General features: G+C 36.5%; 1 protein-coding gene across 1 annotated transcript in view; it reads left to right on the top strand.

The window, feature by feature from the left end:
• LOC134841199 (long-chain-fatty-acid--CoA ligase 4-like) overlaps positions 1-5,239 on the top strand; it is a 454,776-nt gene that overhangs the window by 345,472 nt on the left and 104,065 nt on the right. The window lies entirely within an intron of this gene.

The following is a 5,239-nucleotide window of genomic DNA, read 5'->3' on the forward strand; positions in this document are numbered from 1 at the left end:
AAAAACATCGCAAGTTTTAATAAAAATTGTTAATAAATAATAAATATCTACTGGCGTCATTGAAATATATACATTTGCAAAAGATGTAAATCTTCCGCGTGTAAAGCATGAGCCATTGGTAAATGCCAAAGGAAAAATATGCCATGACTGCAAAAAAATTTTGTGAAACTTTTTCGCATTCTAGAAAGTTTACAATGGCGTTTTTGTAAACAGTAGTGATTAAGCGGCGTTTTTAAGACTTAAACTATTTTGCAAGCTTTGGTGATTTGAAGAATCTATTGTCAAAAAGTATGCACCACAACCAGTCATTTAAAAAACAACCCCCGTGGTTGCCAATTTTTCACACATTGTTGCCAAACTTTGCTGATTTCAGGCATGGTTCGTTCATATGATGAAACTATCTGAAAAAATAACGAATAAAAAATTCTCACATGAAGAAAAATAAACGGTTAAAAATTACTTCTTAACATCTGTAGAACCTTTTTGGTCATTTAAAAATCGTTAACTGGTCCCCTAAATCGTTAACTGCACTTAGTTTTTTTTCGATTGACTAAACTGATTTTCCGAGCTCTCCCAAAGCACTAAATAGACCCTGTTTTGGCCAAACAGGCCCTCTTTTGAGAAAACAGGCCAAAAAAGGCGTTTTTAGGCACTTTTAGGAAAATTTTGACCAAAAAATTGAGTTTTCTCGGCTCGCGCTTCCTCTTCAAAATTAGTATATTTTGGCGCCGAAGACGCTTTTCGAAAAATTTTAGGGTCCGTCACCAAAAATGGATATCTCAAGATAGTACAAAGGGGGACTATTTGGGTCGGCAGGGTGTCGAATCCCTGATGGGGGGAAGCGTCCCCCCTTAATCCGCCCCTGATCTACACGTTAATTTGATGCCATAGCCATGCTTGTGGGACCAGTTCTGGACTAGTATTTATAAAACTATCCCTATAAAATATTACTAACTAACCAATCATATTCCATTACTAACACTGACAATTACTTGTAGTGCTGAAACTACTTGTAGTTTCAGCACCAGAACAATTTTAATAAATCATAGACTACAGTTGTTCTCCTTTTGGACAAGCTCCAAGACCAACTCGCAAATACCAGTATACACTAGATCTATTGAGACTAGGAGATAAAAGAAAAAGAGTAAGATTGGTATTAGACTAAAAAGTTGCACAAATCTATCCGGCCGAAAATAAAAAATAAGATAGGGTGACGAACAGACAATGTACCTTATCTGAAATTACTCTATGAGTAAGCTACCTCTTGCATAAACTCATTTGGTGCAACCGAAAGTCTCGAACAAGACCTTAACTAACTTAGATTTAGCCAATTAGAATTAAAAAAGACCAAAATTGCAAAAGTACAAAATGTTAGATGGAATAGACAATTTAATAAATATGTTTCTGCGTCTCAATGAATCTACGCCAATATTCCAAAAAAAACGAAAATAACAGGTATTGAACAAAGATAGTGTTAACATCGATTGAACTACGGACCAAGATACTAAATGATAGTACGACGCAAACCGCAAAGAGTATATGTGTTCAGAATCCTCTATGCAGTAAATTTAAACGTTCATTAATTGACATGAAAATTATTATTTTTTTGAAGAATAAATTGACTTCTTCAAAAACCTACTTGCTGCTTTTTAGCTACAGTATACAACAATAATGAAGACTGATAAAAAGATAAACAAGTCGTTTCTTTCAAAATCTGCAGAACTTTAATTTTGAAACCTTTTGTGAAATTAAATTTTTCAATGAATAAAAAAACCAAAACTAGTGATTAGGATAGTTTAACGTTAGTTTGTTACATTTTTAAAAAATTTCACCACCTAAAACATAACCAAACTTATTCAAAAACTAACATCAATCAAAATTTTAACCCTTAAAATAGTTTTAAATCTATAACTTTTCTTAACTTAAATCTTTTATTAATAAAAAATGTTTTATCCAGGCCTAGCCTTGCCCTTTGATAATCTAAACTTTCCTTCAAAAAAGATCGTCAAGGTTTCCCTTTGATCTTTAATTTAACTTTAAATGAACTTTTATTTCAGTTGAATCAACTGATCATCAAGGCTGCCCTTGGATCATCAATCAGAACAAACTTGTTCTGGCCACCTTATAATTTAAATTGTCTAACGACCTCAAACGTCGATTCACTCCCCAACTTTTATCAGAAACCCCAAAATTATTAGAAATTGTTAGAAAACTAACCATTATAAAAAAGATTAACAGTGAATAACTTCGGTTACCCATCCTTCACTTGAGCCCTTCCTCTTAGTTGACCCAGGCTACTTGTGATCTACTTGTGATCTAATTATACCTTAACCTTGTGGATTGATTTACTATTCTCCAACCCTTGATCAGAAATCAAACCCCTAGGTAAGATTAAGTAAGTTTTTCTTATAACAAAACATAGTCGCGAGAAAGTAAACATCATTCTAACGAATTGATATACTCTCTCTACAACCCGTCAACCTCGACAGTTTATGCACCAAGTTAACATGACCACACAAAAACCGCGAGCACTAACAGTTTACGAAAAAAAAACTCTAACCTCCGAAATGTGCATCCATCATCCTAAGCCTTATGTCAAAAGATAAGTTAGGCAGTAAATAAACAATAATACAACACAATTGCTTAATGAAAGAGAAAAGATATGATCTTGTTATTACACCACATAAACAAACAATAAGATAAATTAGATAAAAAAGACAAACACGGAAAAAGACAATCGTAGCAAAACAAAAACAAACTATTAAACAAAAATTTTCAAAAACACGTAATGCAGTTTCAGAATCAGACACAACTACAAAACAAGAACTTCAGGACGTAAAAGATTTGATAGGCAAAAATAATCCTATAGACCTACAGAAAAGTTTTTTGGAATCCATATCAACATCATCAATAAAAAGAAAACGCAGAATGAAAATTTCATTTAATAATAAACCGATACGGCTATATAATTGGAATCAGCTCTTACAAGTGTTGGGACAGTCGGATCTCTTGTTCCTTGGTGTTGGGACAGTCGGGACTCTTGTTCCTGGGTGTTGGGACATTTAGATCTTTGTCTCCAGTACCACCTCTTGAGCTCTAGTATCAAAAAGACCCCCAAAACCCAATCCTACTAATCAAAAGTTTTACCTACTAACCACCCTCAAATTACGTTCCCTTTATTAATCCGATGCAAGTCGAAACACTACTTGTTAGTAAGTGTCTTATGATCTCCAATTTGATAGAAGCCAATAAAATTAGATCTGAAAACGTAAAAAATCTAAGTGAGAAAAATGATAAAAAACAGAAGGACGAGTACACCCAAAATTCAAAGTCGTCTTTTTGTTTTTAAAAAAATGTCTGGTACTTGATGATCACGCGTCTTCCTTCCCCCTACTAACGGTCTTATGGGGTATTCTCCTTTCGGGTTCCAAAAACTGTCTATTGCCGTCCCCCCACCCGATTCTACCAGGTTACCTACCTTAATTTGATCTTAAATTTGGATGTCCTTGCGTTGCAACTCTTGTTCTGAGTCTAAAGATGGATCGTTCCAGACTCTGGGTCTACTAATGTAACCAAATCGACGATGTCGATTATATAGTTACTACATTATGTCCCCCTTTTTTACAATTTTTAATCATCAACCTCTATCTTAACCAGCCCCCCTTCTAACCTCCCCCCAACCTAGCCCCCCACTTAAGCCGAAAATTACCTCAAGCGTTGGGTGCTAAACCTCTCGAGAGAAAACCGTAGAACCTGTTTCCAAGCTCTGCTCAAGTAAAACGTATCCTCAAAACAGTGGGTATCCGCTTATCCAATTTTGCACTTATTTCCTATAACGTAATGTGGATTTTAAGAAAACCCGATTGACCAAACAGAACACCCCTGTGTGCCCTACTCTGTTTGCTTTGATTCCCTGCTAAAAATCTCCTTAGCGTCTCTAGCACCTCTCAGGTCCCTTTCCTGAGAACCATTTTCCCACTTGACTGGTCACCTCTTCCAGTCAAGTCTCCCAGTGGTCCGCTAAAATTGTAACTTTCGCCCAAATACTACACAGCGACGGAGCGTAGAAAAAGTACCTATTAACGACTGGCAGGCGTCAGTTACCCTAATTCTACTCGTTTTTCACCGTCTCGACCTTGCCAGTTGCTTTTCTGGTTTCTGGTCTGCTTAGGGCTAAGTAAAAAGTTATTATTTTTAGGCCATCAGTCAAACGACTTTTGATCAGCTTTCGTTTACATGCGAACACAACCACATAGCTGGGTTTCGGATCCTCAGACTACGTGATTGCTATTAAAAACACGGCTCGAATACCCTATTTTAATATGTTTTTGGTGAAAGTTCTATATTAGATTCATTGGAGAGGGATTGACCCTTTCCTCTTTCTAGCTACTCATATTCTAAAATATCAAACAATACCGGTATTAGTTCAAAGTTTTATGGCATCAGAGTAGCTAAAAAGTTAGTTTACTACAGTCTTTCACCATATATCAGTCTCTGGGGGGCAGAGCCTCCGCTTCGGTGATTTCCTCGAGATAACGTCGTTATCACTCCCAATTCATGGCACGGGAGGGTACTGCTCATTATTCCTTCCCCACTGAAGCCTCCTTTCCCACTAATTTCTTCCGCTAAGTGTCTTATCGTGCGTGATCGTCACGATAAGAGGCTTCGTGTTTTTATCGTTCTCGTGCGACTGTATTTCACTATATTTGCTGTTGTTCTGACTTTTTCACCTTTTTGAGTCAAATTGGCCGTTTTTTTTGTATTTCTGAGAAACATTTGTTCGACAATCGAAATTTTGAAAATTGAAATTTCTAGAATATTTCTACCCTCCTTCGCAGCACTTTTTCGTCGTTAAGACTTTTTATTGTTTTCTCGTGTTTTTAGCCGGAAGATTGTGCTGTGCCAGACTCGCAGAACGGCACATACTCCCCGGACAGTCCCCATCAAAGTCCCATTGATCGCATAACAACGGGTTATCGTCAAGTAGTGTTCCAGTTCTCTATAATCAACCTTACAAATCGCATTAGAAAATTAAATTTATCTACTCCACCTCAACTCACTACGTTTCACAAATGGCATCATACTACATCCTACTGCCTTTCAATATTTTCACAAAATTTGCACCATGAGGAGTGTCCTAGACAAAATTTCTTTTCTGACTACTTACGTCATCTTGCCATAAAATTTCTTTTCGCTCTTACTGATTAAAAAGTAGGGACGTGGCACGGCTACGTACCCC

This window comes from Symsagittifera roscoffensis, chromosome 3, assembly GCF_963678635.1.
Source record: "Symsagittifera roscoffensis chromosome 3, txSymRosc1.1, whole genome shotgun sequence".
In the NCBI taxonomy this organism is placed as follows: domain Eukaryota; kingdom Metazoa; phylum Xenacoelomorpha; order Acoela; family Convolutidae; genus Symsagittifera; species Symsagittifera roscoffensis.